Source organism: Bos indicus x Bos taurus, chromosome 1, assembly GCF_003369695.1.
Source record: "Bos indicus x Bos taurus breed Angus x Brahman F1 hybrid chromosome 1, Bos_hybrid_MaternalHap_v2.0, whole genome shotgun sequence".
Classification (NCBI taxonomy): Eukaryota; Metazoa; Chordata; class Mammalia; order Artiodactyla; family Bovidae; genus Bos; species Bos indicus x Bos taurus.
This window is the reverse complement of record NC_040076.1, coordinates 23,968,971-23,995,708: the sequence shown is the minus strand read 5'-3', so window position 1 is coordinate 23,995,708 and position 26,738 is coordinate 23,968,971. Positions and strand designations below refer to the sequence as shown.

General features: G+C 36.9%; 1 protein-coding gene across 15 annotated transcripts in view; it reads right to left on the bottom strand.

Annotated features, from left to right (window-relative positions):
* ROBO2 (roundabout guidance receptor 2) overlaps positions 1-26,738 on the bottom strand; it is a 1,466,835-nt gene that overhangs the window by 864,358 nt on the left and 575,739 nt on the right. The gene's annotated exons all lie outside the window — the stretch shown is intronic.

Genomic DNA, 26,738 nt, shown 5'->3' with positions numbered 1-26,738 from the left:
CTAACGGAAATCGCCTTGCTAGTTCTTGGACCTACTTGAGACTTGCCACTTCTTTCTCCCTTCTGATTTAACCCTTTTGGACTGGAATTACCAAATCTATGCCTTTCCCATCATTGCGTTGGTATGTAATCACATGTGTGGTTTCACTGGTTTACAGCTGGAGAGAAATTTTGTCTCAGAATGAATCCTACACCTGGTCTCACTCATATCTGACAGGTATTTTGGTGAGATTTCAGATTTTAGAGTTGATGCTGAAATGAGTTAATATTTGTGGGACTGTTAGGTTAGAATGTGTTTTGGGTGTGAGAAAGACATTAATTTGGGGGGTTTGGGGTGGAACACTTTGGACTGAATTCACATCCAAAATCCATGTTGAAGCTCTAGCCTGCAATGTGACTGACTTTGGACAGAGGGCTTTAAAGAGGTAATTAAGGTGAAATGAGGTCATAAGGGTAAGGTCTTAATCCAATAGGATTAGTGGCCATTTAAGGAGAGGAAGAGAGAGATCATGCTCTCCCCTCATGAGTACACATCAAGGAAAGGCCGTATAAGCACACAGGGAAAGATGGCCATCTGCAAGCCAGCAAGAGAGTTTTCTTCAGAAACTGACTATGCTGAAATTCTGATCTCAGATTCTCAGCCTTCATAACTATGATAAAATGAATTTTTTATTCTTTAATCCACACCATCTATGGAATTTTGTTCTGGCAGCTGAAGCTAAGACATCAGATATTTATAGAATATCTATTGTTATGTCCTAATACTTTTGAAGTTACAGAGTAGAGAAAAGTGCTTAAACAAAAACAAAAACAAAATCTGTCTCATAAGTTACTTCAGATGAGTCAAAAGGCTCTAGGTTTGTATAGCAATGACTAGGTTCCTATTTATCCCCTTTCCTCCTCCAGCCTCATGTTCTAAAATATTTGTTTTCTTTTCCTCTTGACTGCTCAGTATTCTAGAACTTTTATAGCACCTTGAGAACAGAATACAAAATGAATTAGGCTTGTTTGCAGGCCTAACATATTATACTGAAGGAAAAATGAATTTACTTGTGTATTGTTTGCATATAATTCATCCTACTATCATTTGACCAGAGCCAGAATATTTCTGAGAACAACATTTAAGCTAACAATAATAAGTTAGTCCGTGCAGAAGAACTTCAATATTACATTTCCTGGACTATGCTACTGCTATTAGAAGCTCTGATTTTCAAGTACTTTTAAAATAATATTATTTTATGTTACATGTTATTGTATAACATAGTTGTGTATTTTTATGTCTTGAAAAACATGCAAATATTCATATTTGGGCATTTGACTTTTAATTTATAGAAAATATAACATACCCTCTTAGGGTTTTGAATTTTTTTTTTTCCTGAGTCCGAATATTTTCTGAAATGACAATATCTGGGAAAAGGGCTTCCCTAACAGCTCAGCAGGTAAAGAAACTGCCAGCAATGCAGCAGTCAGGGATTTGATCCCTGGGTCAGAAAGATACCCTGAAAGAGGGAATGGCAGTCCACTCCAGTATGCTTGCCTGAAGAATCCCGTGGACGGAGGAACTTGGCAGGCTACAGTCCAAAGGACTGCAAACGGTTGGACACAACTGAGCACACATGCACAGTCTGGCAGAAATCCATTTATTGACATTTTTAGGATTCCAAACAGCAACTATTTATACTATGATTGTGCTAACTTTATCATTCTGGGAGAAACTATTAGCAATTTCTAGATGCAGTGAAATAGCAAGAGTTTGGTGAATTTTACTTCCTGCTTATAATTTTTCTGTTTAGTGGTCTTATTCCATTGAATAAGACTTAGAACTGGACACGGAATAAAGGACTGGCTCAAAATTGGGAAAGAAGCACATCAAAGCTATATGTTGTCACCCTGATTATGCTTATATGCAGAGTACATCATGTGAAATGCTGGCCTGGATGAAGCACAAGCTGGAATCAAGATTGCTGGGAGAAATATCAATAACCTCAGAGATGCAGATGACACCACCCTTATGGCAGAAAGTGAAGAGGAACTAAAGAGCCTCTTGATGACAGTGAAAGAGGAGAGTGAAAAAGTTGGCTTAAAACCCAGCATTCAAAAACTAAGATCATGGCATCCAGTCCCATCACTTCATGGCAAATAGGTGGGGAAACAATGCAAATAGTGACAGACTTTATTTTCTTGGGCTCCAAAATCACTGCAGATGGTGACTGCAGCCATGAAATTAAAAGAAGCTTCACTGCCCCTAGAGGCGCTGCAGGCGTGGCTGAAAAAAAAAAAAAAAAAAAGAAGCTTGCTCCTTGGAAGAAAAGACATGACCAAACTAGACAGCATATTTAAAAGCAGAGACATTACTTTGCTGACAAAGGTCCATCTAGTCAAAGCTATAGTTTTTTCAGTAGTCATGTATGGATGTAAGAGTTGGGTCATAAAGAAATCTGAGCGCCTAAGAATTGATGTTTTTGAACTGTGGTGTTGGAAGACTCTTGAGAGTCCCTTGAAAAGCAAGGAGATCAAAACAGTCAATCCTAAAGGAAATCACTCCTGAATATTCACTGGAAGGACTGATGTGGAAGCTGAAACTCCAATACTTTGGCCACCTAATGTGAAGAACTCACTCAATGGAAAAGACCCTGACGCTGGGAAAGATTGAAGGCAGGAGGAGAAGGGGACGACAGAGGATGAGAAGGTTTGATGGCATCACTGACTTGACTGACATGAGTTTGAGGAAGGTCTGGGAGTTGCTGATTACAGGGAAGCTTGTTCTGCAGCTATAGTCCATGGGGTTACAAGGAGTCAGACATGATTGAGCGACTGAACTGAACTGAACTGAAACCACTAAATTTACAATATTGTGTTATACCAGCAATAGGAAGTTAATACACTATGCATAGCAAGGAAAGGATACTCATATTTAAATCATTAAGCATGTAAATCATAGAAAGAATGAATTCCGTTGCATACGTACTATCTCAATCAAGTGTTCCCACTGGGTCAGATGATCTATGTTTGTGTCTCAGCTTTGTCATTGACTAACTGGGTTACCAGTAAGTCACTTCACCTGGCTGAACCATATGCCTTCTTTTGACTGTGAAGGAATTAAATTGGTTCATCATTTCATCATCTCAAATTTTCTTTACTAATCTCATGTCTCTTTTAAGGCTTTCCCCATTCATCTTCTATTTAAATTTTAACAAACTTGGTTGCTTGGATTATGGGAAAATAGGTGCATTAAAACTGCATTTTCAAATAACTAGCATTTTGTTCTTCCCCGTGTCTCCCCCTCCCCACCACCTCATGTATATGAACTTTTGTGATGGGCAGTAGAGGAAGTGGAGGGAACATGGTCTTTCCCACTGGCTTGAGAATCAGAGTATAAAGATCCTCTTGCCTTTAACCATCTGATTTAAAATAAAACCATGCCAACCCAACCTGGAACTTTTTATAAAGTAGTTTGAGAAAAAAATCAAGAACACCCTCAGGATTTCTTAGTAAGATTTCTGGACAATAATGAATAATTAACTGAAAGGAAAAAAAAGATTCAAGAAGCTTCATGATAGCTTGAGAAGGAAATAATGTGTCCCCAGTTTGGTTTTGTAAGATTCTTAATGGGTGAGATGAGTATGGGCTGACAGAAACAAAGTTAATTGTTCTAAGAAGTCAAAGGCACTTTTTATTTTATTGGTCTGAAAACAAACAACTGACTTTTACATCAAGTCTTTAACCCAAAGCCTTTGTTTAACCTAATGGCACTTAAATTCCTTTACTCAATTTTCCAGAGTGCCTTATCTCCTCAATCAACAGTGGCTGGCCCACTCTCCTGCTCTCCTCTCTACCTTGGGGGTCTCAGGAAAAGGACCATTTTGGGGGGCTTACTTCTGTTATGCTTCTGTTTGGCTCTTTCTCCATTCTGTTTATCTTAGCTAGTGCCAGTCTCTATTTCAAGGCCACCAGGGCCAGTAATCAAATTAGGAGGTGACCAAAGCCTTTTCTTTCTGGGTGGTAAATTTCAGAATACTCAGTCCGTCTCTGGTGATTAGAAAGATGAACCAATAGAGACCCTTTCCTCACACTGACAGCTTTTCTGTCAAATGAACAAATCTTGTCAGAGAACTTTCAGGGCAGGGCATGTATTCAAAATGTGTGTTGTTGCTCCTGTTGTTTTGATTTTTTCCATTTCTGCAACTGGCAGTACAAGGTGCTCTGTGGAAGTGAGATGTGCCTCTGGTGTCCAGAAAGCAAATTGTTCAGTTAGTCTCCTAATTTGAAGACTATTTTACAAAAGAAATTGGAAATTGAAATGAAAGTTTGTTTGTGTGTGTGGTTTTTTTGCTGATTATAGAAGGGGATTTACTGTTTTTAAAATACTGAATAAATACTGAATATTCTCAGCAGTCTGTAATGAATCCAGACAATACATAAAAATAAAATAATTTCTATGATTTAAGTTATTCAATATACCTTTCTTCCAGATCTGAAATAATTAAAATATTTATGAAGCTTTTTCCCTTGCCCCAGAACATGTGAACTTTGCCTTAGAAGAGGCTTAAATATTGACTGAGCCATTGTAATGTGACATTTATTAACCTTTGTAACATTTAATGTGCACTAAAAGTAATCTGAGTTTAACATGCTTCTGAACAGTAAGAAGTTTTTGGCTATTTTTTTGTTACGTAAGAGTTAGACGTATAAGATTTGTTTTTCTTGTAAAAGATATTTAAAGTTCAAAATTCATATGAATTTTTTGAATGGACAGAGCAGAACACTACTTTTATATTATACATTCTTGATATTGTCAGCATCTAAGAATATTTAGGACTTCATGTTGCTGTTGTTCACTTTGATATAATAAATGTGATTCTTTTTGCTAGCTGGGAACACTAATGATTTTGGTCTGTGTGTGTGTGTGTGTGTGTATATATATATATATATATATATATATTGAGGTGTATGTAATTCCAAACTTAGGTCTACAAGTAAGAGTATTTTTAATGCAAGCAAACTTGGTGTTAAAAATGCACTTAATTCTAATTTAAATGTTGTAGCAAACATACAGGAAAATTTCCTGATACCACAGAATTTATTTCTCACCAAAGTTTGCACAGATTGATTTTAAAGTTCATGAACTCAAGAGTCGACTATTAAAATCTCTTTTTGGAATAAAATTATTTGAAAATAAATATTTTCAATAAACAATTTTAAAACTGTGGATCTTGAGAAGTTTACATGTATCTTGCTAATTAATGTGGAGTTCCTTAACATAAAAATTAAAATGAAAATAAAATGTTTTTAATCCATAAATGTAAATTCAAGAAATGAAATTTTTCTGTGTTAGAATTATGAATAATTTGTAATTTCATTCTATTTTCTTTATTTTTGTAGTTCTCTCCAAGTCTAATTTGCATCTGTATTAGATTTTTCAGGTTACTATACAAACCTCCTATTTTAGTCATATTTTAAGTATTTCCAGTTGCATTGTCTACAAGATATATCAGAAAGAAAAAAATCAGGAATATTTTAGTTGGGCAGAGTTTACTGCTCAATTTATAAATACCATTTTTCAGATTATTCCTAAAATCTAAGAGAGATTTTTGCAGGATACAAGAAAATCAAAAGCTATTATTTTCTGTTGGTGCCTTGATTAATATTTCAGTGATATTTATGACAAATTTTCAGGTGTTACAATTTTCCCAGTTTAGAGCTTTCATTTAAAAAGGAATGAAAGAAAAAATTTTGAAAATCTGGGAAGACTTACTGCTGAGTTGCAGCCCTGTCATTATTTCCACCAGGTTTACATCCCTACAGCCATCTGCAGCCACAGCCCTTCAGTGCTAATTATATCCATGGTCAGCTCAATTTTGATGTAACCAGAAGCTAGCCCCTCTCAGATCCAGTGTTGTCACAGTCAGCCAGACACAGTCTTCCCATGAAACAAGTTGGCTTCCATTCACAATCACAAATCTCCAGATAATGGGCAATGATCACAGGCATGCTTCTCAGCTCCCAGCTAATTTCCTTCATACTCTAAAAATGTGCTTTAACTTCATAGACACTACTAATCGTTTCCTGAAGTGAGTCAGTGATTGCTTGAATTTTTAGCTAAATAGACATTTTTCAAAGACTGAATCCTGAAGTAAGTTAGATAAGACTCTACAGAGGAATTAAAAAGGAAACTAAAGTTAAATAAATAACTAACTAAAAGGATTGGTATTTATAGAATTCCAACTAGTGGCTGATGACCCCTTAGTCACTATTTTAGAGAAAGATTTTAGAGAAAACATTCCCAATTCAAGAGGAGAGCAGATCACCACATGTCACAAAACAAAAAGAGTCACTAAGTCATAAGTCATTTCAAAGCCCCAAAATATTGAATAAACTTAATGTCTTCACCATTGTTGCTTGTCTCTATGAATATACAGCTGCATAGCTTGATGGTATAAATTAGTTATTTAGAAATGTTTATTATTCTATCTATTCTACAAATATTCCCCTAGTTACTGTTGTCATTCTTATGCTTAATCAAATGAAAACTAAATAAATATAGTTTATAATCCAATTTTATTTCTAGATGTGTCAGGCAAGGGAGCAATTGAAAGAGTTCCTTTAATGTTTTTTCATTTCAATGCCAAAAGAATTGAAACTTTTATGTCTTTAAAACAGAAAAGAAAAAGGGGCACTAATTGAAAAGGTAGGTGACTGGAGGATGTGATAAGATATGTGAGAAAGAAGCTGGATTATAATTAAGCTAATGAACACGAGATGGCTGGATGGCATCACTTGACTCGATGGACGTGAGTCTGAGTGAACTCCGGGAGTTGGTGATGGACAGGGAGGCCTGGTGTGCTGCGATTCATGGGGTCGCAAAGAGTCAGACATGACTGAATGACTGAACTGAACTGAACTGAATGATTTTAACTCAGCATATGGACATTTAGTGCTTTCCTGTTGGCTCAGCGATAAAGAACTTGCCTGCCAATGCAGGAGACTGCCTGCAATGCAGAAGACAGATGCAGGTTCTATCCTTGGGTCAGGAAGATCCCCTGGAGAAGGAAATAGCAACCCACTCCAGTATTGTTTCCGGGGAAATCCCAGGGACAGAGAAACCTGGTAGGCTATAGTCCATGGGGTCACAAGAAATTCGGACCTGACTTAGCAACTCAACAACAGCAACAGCAATGGACGTTTAAGATACAGTGTATCTTGTGCGATGTTGCCTTATTCTTGGAATAACTGACAATTTGCAAACTAGGCAAGATTCATTTTCTGTTACATAAAGTGTTTTACTTATGTCTTTCTATTTACTTAATGTAAGAACTTGTGTTGATGTGTTGGTATATCTGATTTTTTAAATTAATATTTACTGAATGCCAGATACTTTCCTAGGCCTTGGGTTACAGGAATGAATATGACATGCTCAGAGTTTAGAGACGAGAGAAAACCTGTAGCCTGGTGTAGAAAACTCCCCTGAATGAACAGTAGGACAATTTTTAAAGTTAAGATAATATAACTCATGGATTTCGTCTTCCTAAGAAATTGGAAGATCATCTGAATCAGTCAGTCAGTTCAGTCGCTCAGTCCAGTCTGACTCTTTGCGACCCCATGAATCGCCAGGCCTCCCTGTCCGTCACCAACTCCCGGAGTTTACCCAAACTCATGTCCATTGAGTCGATGATGCCATCCAGCCATCTCATCCTCTGTTGTGCCCTTCTCCTCCTGTCCCCAATCCCTCCCAGCATCAAAGTCTTTTCCAATGAGTCAACTCTTTGCATGAGGTGGCCAAAATATTGGAGTTTCAGCTTCAGCATCACCCTTCCAATGAACACCCAGGACTGATCTCCTTTAGGATGGACTGGTTGGATCTCCTTGCAGTCCAAGGGACTCTCAGGAGTCTTCTCCAACACCACAGTTCAAAAGCATCAATTCTTCAGCACTCAGCTTTCTTTCACAGTCCAACTCTCACATACATACATGACCACTGGAAAAACCATATCCTTGACTAGATGGACCTTTATTGGCAAAGTAATGTCTCCGCTTTTTAATGTGCTATATTAAAAGTTGGTCATAACTTTCCTTCCAAGTAGTAAGCATCTTTTAATTTCACGCTGCAATCACCATCTGCAGTGATTCTGGAGACACTGTTTCCACTGTTTCCCCATCTATTTCCCATGAAGTGATGGGACCAGATGCCATGATCTTAGTTTTCTGAATGTTGAGCTTTAAGTCAACTTTTTCACTCTCTTCTTTCACTTTCATCAAGAGGCTTTTTAGTTCCTCTTCACTTTCTGCTATAAGGGTGGTGTCATCTGCATATCTGACGTTATTGATATTTCTCTCGGCAATCTTGATTCCAGCTTGTGTTTCTTCCAGTCCAGTGTTTCTCATGATGTACTCTGCATATAAGTTAAATAAGTAGGGTGACAATGTGCAGCCTTGACATACTCCGTTTCCTATTTGGAACCAGTCTGTTGTTCCATGTCCATTTCAAACTGTTGCTTCCTGACCTGCATATAGGTTTCTCAAGAGGCAGGTCAGGTAGTCTGGTATTCCCATCTCTTGAAGAATTTTCCACAGTTTGTGGTGACCCACACAGTCAAAGGCTTTGGCATAGTCAGTAAAGCAGAAATAGATGTTTTTCTGAAACTCTTTGCTTTTTCGATGATCCAGCAGATGTTGGCAATTTGATCTCTGGTTCCTCTGCATTTTCTAAAACCAGCTTGAATATTTGGAAGTTCACGGTTCACATATTGCTGAAGCCTGGCTTGGAGAATTTTGAGCATTACTTTACTAGCGTGTGAGATGAGTGCAAAGAGAATGCACTGGTCAAGCAAATACCCTCTTCCAACAACACAAGAGAAGACTCTATACATGGACATCACCAGATGGTCAACACCAAAATCAGATTGATTATATTCTTTGCAGCCAAAGATGGAGAAGCTCTATACAGTCAGCAAAAACAAGACCAGGAGCTGACTGTGGCTCAAATCATGAACTCCTTATTGCCAAATTCAGACTTAAATTGAAGAAAGTAGGGAAAACCACTAGACCATTCAGGTGTGACCTAAATCATATCCCTTATAATTTTCCAATGGAAGTGAGAAAAAAATTTAAGTGACTAGATCTGATAGACAGAATGCCTGATGAACTATGGATGGAGGTTTCTGACATTGTACAGGAGACAGGGATCAAGACCATCCCCATGGAAAAGAAATGCAAAAAAGGGAAATGACTGTCTGAGGAGGAGCTATGAAAAGAAGAGATGTGAAAAGCAAAGGAGAAAAGGAAAGATATAAGCATCTAAATGCAGAGTTCTAAAGAATAGCAAGGCAAGATAAGAAAGCCTTCCTCAGCGATCAATGCAAAGAAATAGAAGAAAACAACAGAAATTGAAAGACTAGAGATCTCTTCAAGAAAATTAGAGATACCAAGGGAAGATTTCAGGCAAAGATGGGCACAACCAAGGACAGAAATGGTATGGACCTAACAGAAGCAGAAGATATTAAGAAGAGGTGGCAAAAATATACAGAAGAACTGTACAAAAACGATCTTCATGACCCAGATAATCACAATGGTGTGATCACTCACCTAGAGCCAGACATCATGGAATGTGAAGTCAAGTGGGCCTTAGGAAGCATCGCTATGAACAAAGCTAGTGGAGGTGATGGAATTCCAGTTGAGCTATTTCAAGTCCTGAAAGATGATGCTGTGAAAGTGCTGCACTCAATATGCCAGCAAATTTGGAAAACTCAGCAGTGGCCACAGGCCTGGAAAAGGTCAGTTTTCATTCCATTCCCAAAGAAATATACAGTCTACTGCTTGGCTATTCAACCGAAGACTCATTTGGAAGACACAGATTCCTAAGGTCCATATCATGTCTATTGTACCAGACTCTGGAGGTGGGGTGTAAATTTATCATTTAAAACACACTCCCAGATAATTCTGATGAAAGCCAGGTATGTGAATAATTGTAAGGTTAAAATCTACTTGTGGGGTGATATATACAAAGGAGTTAGTCATTTGCACTTTATTGCTGTTGCTATTTTGTTGCAGTATTACTGATATGGAAAATAGTATTATTCAGTGATGCACTAAATTAAAAAAAAATTTATTAACAGGTATGATTTATTCTTTTGACAACATCTTTTGGAATTCTTGCTACCCTGTATTGCTTAAATCAATACATGATTTTAGATTTTTTCATAATAGTATTGAATGATATGATATTTAAGGGATATGTTTGGTCTTTTTGTTTATTTCTCTACTGTGTCTTGCTGGGTATAGAAACAGTTTTATCTCCTATTGCATATCATAGTTTAGACCTAGAGACACTTCTGTCTAAATGAGAATGGGAAAGTGGTTATGTGTTCTAATCCAGTGACATTATTTCAAATACTACTCACAGTTTAACTTGCCCAAACTCCCTGCATTTGCTAAGTTCCAAAATTTCAGTAAAATAAAATACCATTTAACTTCCCATTTTGTGTACATTGAAAACTGGCATCTTTCCCCCCATAATTGTATGTATTAGTACCTGTCACAACCATCAGAAATACCCTTAAAATCTTTTTTCTTGCTAAATATTCTCCTGCGTATGCATATTAGATAGGTTTTCAACACGTCTCTGTAAATGTCTCTAAAAAGTTTTAAACAAGTATATTTTTAAAAATAGATAACGTATAGGTACACTTTAGGACTATTTTTGTCCCTGCCTCTATACTAGAAGGCTAAACTCACCTCTTTGTTTCTGGGAACGTTACAAGAAGCCAAATATTTGTTCAGCTCACAGGACCGCCAAAGCTGCTGGCACTTGCAAATTTTAGCGGAAACCCATATTGCTTGGGGATGTGTGGGCTATCAGACCACATTTCTCCAGCCTGGGGATCAGGAGACCAAAATCCTAATCAAAGTGGGAGATTGAAGCTCTTTTTAGCTTTGCCCTAACTCAACAGGTCCTAGGAGACTAGGTAGGTTTTGTGATATTTGAGCGATTTTTAATGCCTCTGAGACTTTAATAAGTTGGGAGAAAATCTTGTGTATCATAATTATTGGGCATTAAGCATGAAGACTGAAAGGAAGGTACTGAATAAAAATTGTTAGAGGACACCTCTAAATTAAAACCTATCAAATTGAAATAAATCCACTAAAATTGCCCTTCTTTACTCCCAGTGTATGATCAATAGATATAAATAGCGAGTGACAAATTTGATTCCAGAGGGACTCCTTTTTTTCAAAATGAATGAAGGCAAAGGCATAGATATTTTAATGGATTATTTAAACTCTGATATTCTCAATTTCAATGATAAAATTCGTGATGTTAAGAAAGGCCAGTATCTTCTGGTCACACAAAATATTCCCCAAATGCTATAAAGATTCATTGTTGGAAAAAAAAACTGTTAGATCCATGTCTTCATTAACAGAAAGTGTACACGGTGGTTGAGCAGCTGGTTTTGACTCCTCATTCTATCACTTATGTTGCTTTCAATAAGGTATATGAGCCCTCTGTGCCTCAGGTCTTTATCTATAAAAACAGAATTATGCTGTGGTGCTGAAGAAAACTCTTGAGAGTCCATTGGGCTGCAAGGAGATCAAACCAGTTTATTCTAAAGGAAATTGACCCTGAATATTCATTGGAAGGAAAGATGCTGAAGCTGAAGCTCCAATACTTTGGCCACCTGATGCAAAAAGGAGACTCATTGGAAAAGACACTGATGCTGGGAAAGACTGAAAGCAGGAGGAGGAGGAGGGGATGACTGAGGATGAGATGGTCGAGTGCCATCATTGACTCAGTGGACATGAGTTTGAGCAAACTCAGGGAGACAGTGAAGGACAGGGGAGCCTGGTATGCTGTAGTTCATGGGGTTGCGAGCAGTCAGACATGAATGAGTAACTGAACAACAACAAGGGCTTGGAGAGGATTAAATGAGTTAAGAAAACAAGGCACTGAGGAAGTAAAAAAAAAAAAAAAACAAAAAACCCTTGCACTGAATAAGTGGTTATTAAATATTATGATACCTTTGACTCCTTTGAGACATATCTATCTATCTATTTATCTATTCTGAATGAAAATACTCTGGCTAAAATGGGAAGTTTTCACAAAGGCATAATATTACTGAAAGAGATAATTATTCCTAATACTATTTAGTGATACATCTAAGAGAGGAAATACACATTAGCATGATGCATGCTATTCTTCTGAAGTTCTTTTTTAGTTCTTACTTCTCTGTGTTGAGAAAGCAAAGAGTGATTTTAGATGCTTCATAATCATAATATGATGTTTAAAGGCTTTTTGGATACTTTCCTTCTACTCCTGTATTGTACCATTTATTGTTGTAAAGCAGAATCTGGTGCTAGTGATTTCTTATTAAAAATTTTAGCTGAGATTTTTATATTCAATTTATGTAATGATTTAAACAATAGAAGCAACTTTGAATGTCATCTGTAACTGTCTGATATATTTTCATGTAATGTTATCAGAATCTTACCAGAGTAATTTGCCCTACCTTAGAGATTGAAAGTGACTATTTATTATCTTAAGAGATAACACAAAGTTTAATGTATTAATTAATATAAAATATATGTACATGAGAAGGAAAACCATCTCCAAAGAGAATTTGTGGTCAGCTCTTTTCATTAAGGGGGAGTGAATTAAGACAAACATGCTAAAAAAGAGAACAAATGGAAGATGAGAGGAAGAGAAAAAAGTATTTAGAAGAGCATAGTCATTGCTTATACAGCTAATAAATTTATAATCTGAAACTCAAGAAGAACCACAGATGTTTAGGAGAAGCAAAGATTCAGAAATTAGAGAGGTTGCCAAAAATAATCCTTGTTGAATAAAATACATGACAGTAACTTACAAAATTGATATATGCACGCATTTGTTTTACCATGTCTGTGTATTGGTTGGATCTAGATTTATGTGTGTGTGCTCAGTCTTTCAGTTGTGTCCAACTCTTTGCAACATCATGGACTGTATGTAGCCCACCAGGCTCCTCTGAAGCGACTTAGCAGCAGCAGCAGCAGCAGCAGCAGCATCCCAACCCAGGAATTGAACCTTAGTTTCCTGCAGGTAGAGTGCCACTGAGCCACTAGGAAAACCCATCTGCATTTATACCCACTGCTTAAAAAAAAATTCCTATAGTATTATCTGCAAAGGACAGTCCTAAAATGGAACTGAATGTTTATCATACGATCATTTAAAATCACTTGTATGTGGGGGGAGGGGATGACATTGCCAAACCTCTAACATCACGAGAAAGCATAAACCTTTGGGTGGTGACTGGGGCAGAGTGTGTCAAGTAGAGTCCCTGGCATGGAGTATATAGCTGATATTCTGTTCAGTTCAGTTCTATTCAGGTGCTCAGTCATGTCTGACTCTTTGTGACCCCATGGACTGCAGTACACCAGGCTTCCCTGTCCATCACCACCCAGAGCTTGCTCAAACTCATCAGTGATGGCATCCAACTGTCTCATCCTCTGTCTTTCTTTGGGACTGAAATGAAAACTGGCCTTTTCCAGTCCTCTTCTCCTCCTGCCTTCAATCTTTCCCAGTCTCAGGGTCTTTTCCAATGAGTCAGTTCTTCGCATCAGGTGGCCAAAATATTGGAGTTTCAGCTTCAGCATCAGTCCTTCCAATGAATATTCAGGACTGATTTCCTTTAAGATTGACTGGTTGGATCTCCCTGCAGTCCAAGGGACTCTCAAGAGTCTTTTCCAACACCACAGTTCAAAAGCATCAATACTTCTGCCCTCAGCTCTCTTTATAGTCCAACTCTCACATCCATACATGACTATTGGAAAAACCATAGCTTTGACTAGATGGAACTTTGTTGACAAAGTAATGTCTCTGCTTTTTTAAAATGCTGCCTAGTTTGGTCATAGTGGTATTTTGATTGTTTGCTTCAAATATTTCTGACAGCCTTGTTGTGATATCTAAAACTCTATGGAAAAAAAAAAAAAAACAACAAAGTCTTCTTGGCAAGACTTTTGCTTTTCCTTTTCTCAAGCAATCAGTTAAAATTTCCCAATAAAATGTAAGCATTTCCCAGGACAGAATGAACATGTGCTTTTTCCTGAGTAAGCACTTATTTGTAGAATTCCTTTCTACTTTGAAGCAGTTTAAATGGAAGAATGAAACTGCTAATGCATTCCATTGGAAACTGATGCTAATATTTTCTATTTAAAAGAAAGAAAATGGATACTCAAGTCTCTCTTGGTTGTCTTCCTGTATTATTGAACACCACAGTACTGAATAAAAATGACCTCAACATTGAGCTTCAGTAATGGTGGTCTTTAAAAGTCAATTTCTATGGGATAAATTTTTGTTAAATCCAAGCTAAAACAAATACAAGGAAAGCAACATAAACAAAATGAATGCAAAACCTCCTACAATGTACATAAACTTCCCATAAAATGTTCTCATCTTCAAGATGATCTCTGCATGTATGCACCAGTTTCATGAGCATGAGAAAAGTGCTTGTATTATGTATAAATGTCTGATTAACCTTTATTTGTCACTAAAATAAAAAATGGATGCCTTATGACAGCCCAAATAACAAGTTTTTCACTGAACAAGACTTCCCTGGAGAACAGAGGTCAAGCCGATAGTCCATTTTATACCATTTCCTCCTGTCTTACAAAATAACAGTAATCTAGGCTAGGTTAATACTCTCCAAAATATAAACACTTAATGAATGTCTGTTGAACAAAACCAGTGCCCCCCTCTTTTCCTTGTTTAAAAATAAGTGGTGGTCATGCTTTTCAGTTAGAATGTAGCCTCTATCTGACTGTGAGACAGTACATTATGTATCCCAAGTCACTTAGTGACTTAACCTTGGTAAGTCACTAGAAATGGCTGAACAATTAACATACAGTTCATTAAATGAGGAAGATCAGGCCCTTGAGAAAATCCTAGCTCACCAGGAAGCAGCAGTTGAGATGAGCAGGTGCTTCTACTTACAGCTAGTGTGGATTGGGAAAATTATCTTCCTTTTCTGTTATTTAACCTGATTATATATAAACAATCATCTTCATTTTTCATTTGTCTCTTCTTTGCCAAAAATAAAATACTAAAATTAAATAAAATATCAGACTTATAGTAGAAAAAATTCATAGCACATGCTGTGTTTTAAGATGTAAAAACTTAAAATACTATTTTAGAATTAAATGGAAAGAAGAGATACAGAAGAGAAACTCAAATGATTAACAAGGAAAAACCATGAATATTTCTGTAAACTTGAAGTCTTGGATAGCATTAAATCGATCATTCTTTGTCCCCAAATGGATTAGTTTTCTTTTAATATAAATTAATAAAACCAACCTTTTGGCATATAATTCAAATTTGGCAACCATCACCATCATGACTCTCATTATCTTGGAATAAAAATTAGGTACAAAATAATATTTAAACAGAGCAAGTGTTAAGGAAGAAACTTTATGTAACTGATAATAACAGAATCATGGCACATATAAGCAATGTTCTTCCAAATGTGGTGCTTTATCATCAAAATATGAAATTAAATAACTTTATCACAAAGTTAAACACTATGTACATCCTTTTCTTTTTTTCTTCTTTTCTTCCTTTTTAAAAAAAGCTGTAGAAATTACTTGTCCATATGGGGTAGTAAAAATAGAATATTTTTTGTCATTTCAAATCTGGAAGTTCTTTGAAAAACTCATGGACTTCTCTTTCTTTGATCAAAGTAAATGGAGTGAAACATGCACCCCCAAGGCAGTTTTTAGATAGGAAAAGATCAAATAAAAGCAATTATACTGTAATTTGATGGGTAAGGCTTAAAATAAGGAGCCCATTGAGAAGCTCTTTCATACTTCAACTCCTGCATAAGTATCCTGATTTTTATGTTTAAATTAATATAATCATGCTGAAGTACCTACTAAAATACAAGGTAGCTATAATTGATCCTAAAATTCTACCTGCAGGAATAAAATGCCTCTTAACTCATGTAATATAGCATTTGAAGAGGAATAAATTAGATCAGTCCCATTTAAGATAATCTTTGTGGGTATAGCAGGATATTCCTTACAGCTTTTAAAATTCATTCAATACCTGTAGTAAAAAAAATTTGTGTATCTACTATGGGTTAGGTTGATTAATATTAGTGACAAAAACATCAGTGACCTTAATATGGTAATCTGGAATAGTAGTGAAGTTAGTGTAACAAATCTGGTTATAATCTTGGAGAAATGATCTACACTTTTGAATAACCTAGACTACAGTAGAACATAGAAGATTGACTGAAAGTTAATTGGGCACATTGTGATAGTATAAAGCAGTTCTTCTTAAATGTCGTCCTTGGACCAGTGCTGATCCACAAAATGCATGTTACCAGTAGTAGCATATAAAGTACAGAACTTGAGAATAAGCTTTGATAGAAATTTGACGGATGTGTGGTGCTACTGAGTCTAATCATCATTGTAAGAATTGGTGGTTTTAATATGTACGACTTTGTCTTTTTATTTTTCTAGTAATTTATTTTTATTGTATCATACAAAAGTTTGGACTTGAAACATAACGCAAAAGAAAACAAAATTATAAATGTAGGTGATATGCTTGCCTATACTTTTTTGATACAGTAAGAAAGAAAAGAAAAAGCACAAGGTGGAACTAGAATATGCTGTAAGATGTCCCTAGGGAAAATAAACTTCATACTTGATATTTTTAATGACAGCTCCATTGCTCAATAATTTAAATTCTGACTCTCTGCCATTCTAACAGTGCTTTCAATTTATCTATGCTAAATTCATTAGACAACTTACATTGTACGTTATTAAAATTTTGTTCTGACCTTCAAAAACTGCAAAGACTAGTCCCATGGTGTGTCACTTGCCATTTTTAGTTATTTTAGTACACATCTACTCTTAGGTCATTTTAACAACTCAGATGGAAAGTAGTTCTTCATTATAAAGATTGTTTATATTATTATAAATTAATATTAATCTTTTTATTAATCCAATAATATATTTATTTTATTATAAAGATTGCTTATATTCCTAAATATATATCAGCTGATAACCTATTCAACTAATTATTAGGCAACAAACAAACATGATTTTTTGGCTGCAGACTTCAAACACAAGCACAAATTGCTATCAAGGTACAGAGAAGCTGCTCCTCTTTATTAATGGCAAATTGATCCTCAAACCTAAAGGCCTGCATGTACTTACAGATGTACAGTGACAAAGGTTTTGATGAATGCCCAAATGAAGGCACATGCTGGGAGTAAGAAATGCTATGATGTCAACTTGAGTTTCTGACAATTCTACCCTAGAGACATAATGGATGGAAAAAAACTGATCATGAGACATGAAATGCAGAGACTAAGGGAATCTTGTGATTAGTTCTGTGATGTCTACAGAATAATTTTCCCATTCATCAGGATAAGGTGAAGGAAGTTTGGTACCTTAACTGATATTCCAGCACAAAATGATTGAAGGGAAAATTATTCAATCTACTTTCTTTCATATAGAGAGAAACACTTTAAAGAAAATATAATCCAAGGAATATATTCCCAATATTATAAAACAACAATCATTTGTAAACTGAAAAAAAAATACAGATATACAAATTTCAAATAAAACATATGGTGAATAATAGAGTTCCCTGAATAACTTAAATATTTATAATTTTCAAAATCTATGGCCCAGATAGTATTAAGTAAGAGAGATACTCTGGAAAAAGACTTTGTACAACTCAATACAATGACATATACTGAATTACTGGACCAGAGAACATACTGTCTCCTGGGAAATGCTTGCTCACCTGGAAATATGGCACTCTTCTGTACTAGAAAATTTACATTTCATGACAGTGTAATTCCCTAAGTCACATAGCATTATTTTTAGTCAAAGAACAAAACTCTTGATAAAGGTCAACAAAAGATAATTACTTAGTAAAAGGTAATTTAATTCATATTCTTCAAATACAGATTTATATAAATAACATATAATGGTTAGTGTATGTATTGCTTGAAATGTTGATTAGTAGAGGTAATTGTCAATACAGTCCTGAGATCAGTTCAGTTCAGTCGCTCAGTGGTGTCCGACTCCCTGTGACCCCATGAACCACAGCATGTCAGGCCTCCCTGTCCATCACCAACTCCCAGAGTCCACACAAACCCATGTCCATCGAGTCGGTGATGCCATCCAACCATCTCATCCTCTGTCATCACCTTCTCCCACCTTCAATCTTTCCCAGCATCAAGGTCTTTTCAAATGAGTCAGTTCTTCGTATCAGGAAGCCAAAGTACTGGAGTTTCAGCTTCAACATCAGTCCGTCCAATGAACACTCAGGACTGATCTCCTTTAACTCATTGAATTTCCTTGCAGTCCAAGGGACTCTCAAGAGTCTTCTCCAACACAGTTTAAAAGCATTAATCCTTTGGCACTCAGCTTTCTTTATAGTCCAACTCTCACATCCATACATGACCACTGGAAAAACCATAGCCTTGACTAGATGGACCTTTGTTTACATAGTAATGTCTCTGCTTTTTAATATGCTGTCTAAGTTGGTCATAATTTTCCTTCCAAGGAGCAAGCATCTTTTAATTTCATGGCTGCAGTCACCATCTGCAGTGATTTTGGAGCCTGCAAAAGTAAAGTCAGCCACTGTTTCCCTATCTATCTGCTATGAAGTGATGGGACTGGATGCCGTGATCTTAGTTTTCTGAAAGTTGAGCTTTAAGCCAACTTTTTTACTCTCCTCTTTCACTTTCATCAGGAGGCTCTTTAGTTCTTCTTCATTTTCTTCCATAAGATGGTGTCATCTGCATATCTGAGGTGATTGATATTTCTCCCGGCAATCTTGATTCCAGCTTGTACTTCTTCTGGCCCAGCGTTTCTCATGATGTACTCTGCATATAAGTTAAATAAGCAGGGTGACAATATACAGCCTTGACGTACTCCTTTTCCTATTTGGAACCAGTCTGTTGTTCCATGTCCAGTTCTAACTGTTGCTTCTTGACCTGCATACAGGTTTCTCAAGAGGCAGGTCAGGTGGTCTGGTATTCCCATCTCTTTCAGAATTTTCCACAGTTTATTTTGATCCACATAGTCAAAGGCTTTGGCATAGTCAATAAAGGAGAAATAGATGTTTTTCTGGAACTCTTGATTTTTTGATGATCCAGTGGATGTTGGCAATTTGATCTCTGGTTCCTCTGCCTTTTCTAAATCCAGCTTGAACATCTGGAGGTTCACAGGTCATGTATTGCTGAAGCCTGGCTTGGAGTATTTAAGCATCACTTTACTAGCATGTGAGATGAGTGCAATTGTGCAGTAGTTTGAGCATTCTTTGGCCTTTCCTTTCTTTGGGACTGGAATGAAAACTGACCTTTTCCAGGCCTGTGGCCACTGCTGAGTTTTCCAAATTTGCTGGCATATTGAGTGCAGCACTTACACAGCATCGTCTTTCAGGATTGGAAATAGCTCAACTGGAATTCCATCACCTCCACTAGCTTTGTTCATAGCGATGCTTCCTAAGGCCCACTTGACTTCACATTCCATGATGTCTGGCTCTGGGTGAGTGATCACACCGTCATGATTATCTGGGTCGTAAAGATCTTTTTTGTTCAGGTCTTCTGTGTATTCTTGCCACCTCTTCTTAATATCTTCTGCTTCTGTTAGGTCCATACCACTTCTGTCCTTTGTTGAACTCATCTCTGCATGAAATGTTCCCTTGGTATCTCTAATTTTCTTGAAGAGATCTCTAGTCTTTCCCATTCTATTGTTTTTCTCTTTTTCTCTGCATTGATCACTAGGAAGGCTTTCTTATCTCGCCTTCCTATTCTTTGGAACTCTGCATTCAGATGCTTATATCTTTCCTTTTCTTCTTTGCTTTTCACTTCTCTTCTTTTCACAGCTATTTGTGAGTCCTCCTTAGACAACCGTTTTGCCTCTTTGCATTTCTTTTTCTTGGAGATGGTCTTGATCCCTGTCTCCTGTACAATGTCACAAACCTCTGTCCATAGTTCATCAGGCACTCAGTCTATCAGATCTAGTCTCTTAAATCTATTTCTCACTTCCACTGTATAATCATAAGGGATTTGATTTAGGTCATACTTTAATGGTCTAGTGGTTTTCCCCACTTTCTGCAATTTACGTCTGAATTTGCCAATAAGGAGCTCATGATCTGAGCCACAGTCAGCTCCATGTCTTGTTTCTGCTGACTGTATAGAGCTTCTCCATCTTTGGCTGAAAAGAATATAGTCAATCTGATTTTGATGTTGGCTATCTGGTGATGTTCATGTGTAGAGTCTTCTCTTGTGTTGTTGGAAGAGGGTGTTTGCTACGACCAGTGTGTTCTCTTGGCAAAACTATTAGATATTGCCCTGCTTCATTCTGTACTCCAAGGACAAATTTGCCTGTTACTCTAGGTGTTTCTTGACTTCCTACTTTTGCATTCCAGTCCCCTATATTAAAAAAGACATCTTTTTTGGGTGTTAGTTCTAGAAGGTCTTGTAGGTTTTCACAGAATCATTCAACTTCAACTTCTTGGGCATTACTGATCGGGGCATAGACTTGGATTACTGTGATGTTGAATGGTTTGCCTTGGAAACGAACAGAGATCTTTCTGTTGTTTTTGAGATTGCATCCAAGTATTGCATTTCGGACTCTCTTGTTGATTATGATGGCTACTCCATTTCTTCCAAGGGATTCCTGCCCACAGTAATAGATATAATAGTCATCTGAGTTAAATTCACCCATTCCAGTCCATTTTAGTTTGCTGATTCCTAAAATGTCAACGTTCACTCTTGCCATCTCCTGTTTGACTACTTCCAATTTGCCTTGATTCATGGACCTAACATTTCAGGTTCCTATGCAATATTGCCCTTTACAGCATTGGACCTTGCTTTTATCACCAGTTACATCCACAACTGGGTGTTGTTTTTGCTTTGGCTCCATCCTTTCCTTCTCTCTGGAGTTATTTTCCAGTGATCTCTAGTAGCATATTGGGCACCTACCGATCTATGGAGTTCATCTTTCAGTGTCCTATCTTTTTGCCTTTTCATAGTGTTAATGGGGTTCTCAAGGCAAGACTATTGAAGTGATTTGCCATTCCTTTCTCCAGTGGACCACATTCTGTCAGACCTCTCCACCATGATCTGTCCGTCTAGGTTGGCCCCACATGACATGGCTTAGTTTCATTGAGTTAGACAAAGCTTTGGTTCATGTTATAGATTGATTTCTTTTCTGTGATTGTGGTTTCAGTCTGTCTGCCCTCTGATGCCCTCTCTCAGTGCCTATAGTCCTGACAAACATTCTGGTAATAATTATTGTATATGCTAACATGGTTAATTTCAATATATTTAGCAATTCATGAAACCTTTATTGAGTACCTGAAATATTGTACTAGTATTGCAGATACACTTATGTCCCATGGCATTCACAGTTTAAGTGGGAAAACAGATATATAAAATTATACTTATATGACAAAGAATAAGTTTTACACTAGAATGTGTAATGTATTCAAGATAAAGATCTGTAGGAGTATAATATTTCAAGTAGAAAAGTCTATCTGATTTAAAACATTAATAAGAAAACTATATCTGAGTTGCACCTTGAAGGACATATAGATATTGAAAAGATCGAAAGAAGAGAGAAAATATTTCATGGAAAAGAACACCATGTACAAATCCACAAAGACAAGTAAATGAACAACAAATATAAGAGACTGAAAATAATTTGATGTGACTGGAGGACAAGGTACAAAGACTTTTGGGAACTAACATTATATAATTCAGTTGATTTGCTTTACAAAGAGCAATGTTTCCCATTTTAACAACAACAACAAAAAATGCAGATGTTATAGTTTGGGGCAGTTAAGGAAAAATTTTGAGGTGAAAAGTTAAATGATCAGGTTTATGTTCTAGAAAGCTGATTTGATCATCAGTGTGAAGACTAATATTCATAGCATTAGCTTTTTTTGTAATGATGACATTAAACTAGGGCAGTAGCAGTGGTGATAGCAAAAAAGCAAATGATGGGAAACTGTTGGATTCTAATTTATAAAATAACAGATACTAGGGACCACTCATCAAATCACCAAAAAATGTGAGGCAATTGATTTGTTAATCAACCATTTAGTCGATCAACTCATTTAAGAGGAATCCTTCATGGTCTATAAATATTATTATGATATGCACTTTAAATTTCTTATCATTTTATCTCTCAACTATACTTCCTTATAAAGCTTAAAATTAAAAAATGAAAGTATTAACGTCTACTTCTGTATTGAAATTTAGATGAGAACAAGACCATTCAGAATAAAGACATCATTTCCTAGTCTCTTTGTGTCCCTTTCCTAGTCCTAGACATCATTTCCTAGTCTCATAGTTACAAAGAGAGTAACTATGTCACTAAGTCCTGGGTTATGGGATGCTATATTGTAGCAGCTTTAAGGAACAATTCCTACCTATAACTTAGAGGGTATGCTTCTTAAAAAAAAAAAAAAAATTCTTCCTTTTAACTGCAACCAGAAGTACAGGCATGATTGCTAGAATTCTATATATGAAGAGCAGTGAATTACAAGAGCCTGACTGTCTGGGGATATAAATAAAACAAAATAAATGATCATATTTAAGCCATTCCTACTTGAAATCTCTGTAACTTGTAATAAAGGCTTGTTCTAATGACATGGGAATCAGAGGTGGAGGGAAGGGAAAAAATAAGTTGAAATTTCTGGTTTGGAAATTTACTAATGTAATAAGTCAACAAAAAATCATGTATTGAGAGAAGATACTGATATATTTAAAAATTTTGATTTTAAAATACCAGAGGGACATCAAAAAAAGTTGTCCAGTAGATAGTTAACTTTGGTAAGGTAGTTGAATTTCGTAAGTGCCAAATTTGCTGGCACTCAATATGCCAGCAAATTTGGAAAACTCAGCAGTGGCCACAGGACTGGAAAAGGTCAGTTTTCATTCCAATCCCAAAGAAGGGCAATGACAAAGAAGGTTCAAACTACCACACAATTGCACGCATCTCACACGCTAGCAAAGTTAGGCTCAAAATTCTCCAAGCTAGGTTTCAACAGTAAGTGAACTGAGATATTCCAGAAGTTCAAGCTGGATTTAGAAAAGGCAGAGGAACCAAAGATCAAATTGCCAACAGCTATTGCATTATAGAAAAAGCAAGAGAATTCCAGAAAATATCTATTTCTTCTTTATTGACTATGCCAAAGCCTTTGACTCTGTGGATTTAACAACAAACAACAAACTGTGGAAACTTCTTAAAAAGATGGGAATATTGGACTCCCTTACCTGCCTCCTGAGAAACCTGTATGCAGGTCAAGAAGCAACTGTTAGAACTGGACATGGAACAATGGACTGGTTCCAAATTGGGAAAGGAGTACCTGAAAGCTGTATATTTTCACCTTGCTTATTTAAGTTTATTCAGAGTACATTATACAAAATGCTGAGCTGGATGAAGCACAAGCTGGAATCAAGATTGCCAGGAGAAATATCAGTAATGTCAGATATGAAGATGACATCACTCTATGGCAGAAGTGAAGAAGAACTAAAGAGCCTCTTGATGAGACTGCAAGAGGAGAGTGAAAAAGTTGACTTAAAGCTGAACATTCAAAAAACTAAGATCATGGCATCTGGTCCCATCACTTCATGAAAATCAATGGGGAAACAATGGAAGCAGTGACAGGTTTTATTTTCTTGGGCTCCAAAATCCCTGTAGATGGTGACTGAAGCCATGAAATTAAAAGACACTTGCTCCTTGGAAGAAAAGTCACGACCAAGCTAGACAGCATACTAAAAAGCAGAGACATTACTTTGCCGACAGAAGTCAGTCTAATCTAAGCTGTGGTTTTTCCAGTAGTCATGTATGGATGTGAGAGTTGGACCAGAAAGAAAGCTGAGCATCACAGAACTGATGCTCTTGAACTGTGGTGTTGGATAAGACTCTTGAGAGCCCCTTGGACTGAAAGAAGATCAAACCAGTCTGTTGTAAAGGAAATCAGTCCTGAATATTCAGTGGAAGGACTGATGCTGAAGCTGAAACTCCAGTACTTTGGCCACCTGCTACAAAAAGCTGACTCATTAGAAAACCCTGATGTTGGGACAGATTAAAGGCAGGAAGAGAAGGGGATGACCAAAGATGAGATGGTTGGATAGCATCACCAACTTGATGGACATGAGTTTGAGCAAGTTGCAGGAGTTGGTGATGGACAGGGAAGCCTGGTGTCCTGCAGTCCACGGGGTCACAAAGAGTTGGACAAGACTGAGTGACTGAATGGAACTGAACTGAACTGAGGTGGTTAAGTATATTGTCCTGGAATTCATGTTAGCATGATTTGAGAGGCATAAAAACATATGTGATGAAGTGAATACTTGACAGATATGATGGACCTTCCAGAGCACTCAGCGGAGATAAGAGATCTGAGAAAAGCACTATATGGAGCATCAATACCTAGACTATTGGTGAAAGAAAAGAGATGGAGGGAGAGGAGTGATGGAAGTGATAATGGTGGTGGTGGATGGCAGCAATTAGCAGTAACACAATAATTCACTAAGCAACTATTATGTGTCTGCCATTGTCATCATATTTTTCATGTATTAACAATTTTAAATTCTCAAAACAATCCTCTAAGGTACTATGGAACTCACAAGACAGGTACTATTACTATACCTATTTTAAAGGAAATTGGCCCTTGTGGACACAATGGGGAAGGAGAGGACAAACAGAGACAATACATTGACATATATATAAACTGCCGAGTGTAGCACACATGGCTGGTGAGAGGCTGCTTTACAGCACAGGGAGCCCAGCTCTGTGCTCTGAGATGATCTAGCGTGTTGGGAGGGAGTCAGGGAGGCTCAAGAGGGAAGGGATGTATGGATACTTACAACTGATTCACACTGTGGTAGAGCAGAAACTAGCACATTGTAAAGGAATTATACTCCAATTAAAAATAAATTCAAAAAGACGAGTAAATCAAAAGTCCTCATCCCAAGAGAAAAAGTTGATTTGTAACTAGGTATAGTGGATGTTAACTACACTTATTGCGGTGATCATTTCACAGTATACTGAATCTTTATGTTGTAAGCCTAAACATAATATAATGATATATGTCAATTGTACCTCAATATAAGTAATTTAAAAAATAAAGGAAACTGGCATAAAGAAGTTAAATAAGTTCACACACTATTACACTCTTGTTGATTTCATCCTGTGATCTGGCTCCAGTGCCTTTTTATTATTCAACCCTACTTCCTCAAAATAGATGGAGAAATTCAAAGGGTTATTAAAAACTCAGAATGGCATCATAGCAGAGAAAGGCTGAGGGTTTCAAAATAATGGCATTATTGGCTATTACTAATGTTAAGAGATGTCAGGGAAGAGGGCCCAGTAGAGTCGACTGATTAGAAATATTGGACATCACCAGTGACTTAGTGGAGACTCCCTTAGTGGAAAGGTGAGTCACAGTCTGATATGGATGCTGTGGGTTTAAAAGAGAGTCTATACCTTCTCTCAACACACACACACACATAATAAGTGCAGTTTTTAAGAAGTGAAGGGCAGATGAGAAAATGGAAAGGGCGTATTATTCATCTGTGTATTAAATGTGAGAGTCTGAGAAGAAACTAATGACAAAGAGATTTCTTTTTTTTTTTTTTGGTCCTTGTTAGACAGAAGAGACAACTGTGATTTATCCTGTGCAGTGAAGAGCTCGGTAGGTGGACTGCTCAAAAATGCAGAAGGAAAATGAAAAGCTAATGGGTAAGTTGCAAGAAAATATGGAATGCCATCAGTAGGTCATGGATTAGCGTGGAGTACATGGATGTCAATGTCCTCATGGTTTAGTAGAAGGTAGTATAAAATTCAGAAAACCTGTAGTATAAAATTCAGGAAACTTGAAAGTAATGCTGTATGTATCTTCTAAGAACAAAGAAAAGAAACAAAGCCCAAAAGGACCCAGAGGACAGTGTCCATCATAAAGCAGCATGAGGATAATTATTTAAAAGCTAGGGTGCTAATATTAGCTCTGCCACAAAGTCATTGGCCGAACTCATCTTCTTCAGAATTATCTCAATTTTCTTGTTTGAAAAATGGTCCTACTGAAGCAGTATACTTTTTTTTATGAAAAACTTAAATAAAAAGGCTTTGAGGAAAAAATGTGTTTAATGAATTTATCATTATCAAGAGAAATATGAATAAACTGAAAGTCACCATTTGTTGTAATGGGAATAGTCCCAGTCCTGGTCATCTCTGCCACATCTATGCAGTGTCTTTGAGCAAATCATGCAGCTTCTCTGAATCTTGATCTCTTCGTTTGTAAAATAAGGATAATTACCCTTAGAGCCAAAACTTGCTCAAGGATCGGCCTAGATTTATCTGAAGTCAGTTTATAATACAAATCACTACACAAAGCAATTCTTTTGAGAATCATGAAATAGCAGCTGTAATCAAAGATAATAACAGCAACAAGAGATGCTGAACAGCATCCTTGCCCAAGTATCTCTGTGGGGGTTAGAGGTGGACTTGCTGCAAAAAGTCACATCTGTTCTTTTGGTGGCGGCGGGGGGTGGGGGGCGCGGGGGTGGCGGTTCCAATGAGAAACACTTAATTTTAAACAGCAAAGCAGCATTTTGAACAAAGGAAGTGGTCTAGGGGATCATGACTTTGCTGGACAGAGAATGGTTAACTGTCATATGCTACCCAGCAGAATTGAGAGATGTGTGGCCACCGCCAGTGGGGTGGGAAAAAGATGTTGCCGGA